We start from the raw sequence: 1,550 nt of genomic DNA on the forward strand, positions 1-1,550 counted from the left end.
GTTTGAGAGCCTGTGATAGTTTTCATTTTGATTGAAACATTAAACAGAAAGAATGAAGGAACGGATTCCACAGTCCCTTACTCTGTCTGCAGTGTGGTAGCGACCTTCATATATGCTCTTTCATGTCTTCACAAGTCATCCCCCCTTACCCATGAGGAAACTGAAGCTCAAGAGAGTGACTTCCGGGGGCGCCTGGGTGGCTCTGTCGGTTAAGCATCTGACTTCGGCTCAGGTCATGATCTCACGGTTTGTGGGTTCGAGCCCCGCGTCGGGCTCTGTGCTGACAGCTCAGAGCCTGGAGCTGCTTCAGATGCTGTGTCTCCCTCTCTCTCTGACCCTCCCCTGCTCACGCTGTCTCTCTCTCCCTCTCGCTCTCAGAAATAAAAAAATTTAAAAAAAATAGACTTTCCTAATGTAGCACAACTTTGAGTGGCAAACCTAGCATTTTGAACTCCCTTCTACCATATCAGCATTCCTGATGAAAAAGTAATTAATTCCTCTAAAAGATCCTTTTCCAGAATCAAAGGAGATGATGTTCACAAATGCCTTTTCCAAACTAAAACATGTTACTCAAGTGTAAGGAATTAATGATGAGGACACCATAGTAAGTAAAACAAATAGGTATCCAGTCTCTACCATGTTGAGCACAATACCTTGAAGAAACCGTCTAGTGGAACGGAGGTCACTGATAAGCATTTTAATCTTAACATTTCCTGTTAAGTACATTTGATGTCCTTTAAAAACAAAGTAATGGCATTTACTATTATACTGGCAGGTATTAAGTCAGTTACATATTATCTATGTAGGTGAATATTCATATGGCACTAGGATGTGTTTTACAACAAAAAAAGACAAATAAAGCATGGTCCCTGCTCAGAAGGCTTACAGTCCAAAAGGCATTAAGGTGCAGGGGCTAGAACTAAACAGAAAACTTTATCTTTAAAAAATTTTTGGCATGAGAATTTATGAATCTTTGGTTGATAATCAGCGAAATACTTTAATGCAGTAGGTTTTGGGGTGGGGTATTAAAGGGAAGGTACTCCTTTAGATACTGTGAAAAATGAGGGCCTTGGTTTCTGGGATATAACGAACAAGTGATTCTCACCTGATGGCAAGAAGCTTTCTCGGAGGTCAGGATGCTTTGGGCTCGAACAAAGAGGCGATGCAGCTTCAAAACATCATGGCAACTTCAGCCCTCGCTTTGACTGAATTTCCTTTATTTTTAAAATTCAGTTAACACTGAAGGGAATGTGAGTCTTTTTGGTTTCTACAAGGAAGACTGCTTTACAAAGAGAGATGAGAGGTACCAAGATGAAGACCAAGAAAAATAAACAGTGCAGTTTGGTGCTAGAAATGACAGGGAAAATGACAGAAATAAAGGGAAGGTGTCACAGGATCACAAAGCAGTGGGAAGAATTCACAGGGTGACCAGGTTAGACATGAAGGCCAGGTGAGAGAGGGCTCATCAGTACAAGGTTTTAATATGTAATCAAAAGCTCCTGCTGAAGCAAAAAATACATTTAAAATAATTTGATTAAAAAGAGTAAATA

The sequence above is a fragment of the Hyaena hyaena genome, unplaced genomic scaffold (assembly GCF_003009895.1).
Source record: "Hyaena hyaena isolate Hyena2069 unplaced genomic scaffold, ASM300989v1 scaffold_201, whole genome shotgun sequence".
NCBI classification, from domain to species: domain Eukaryota; kingdom Metazoa; phylum Chordata; class Mammalia; order Carnivora; family Hyaenidae; genus Hyaena; species Hyaena hyaena.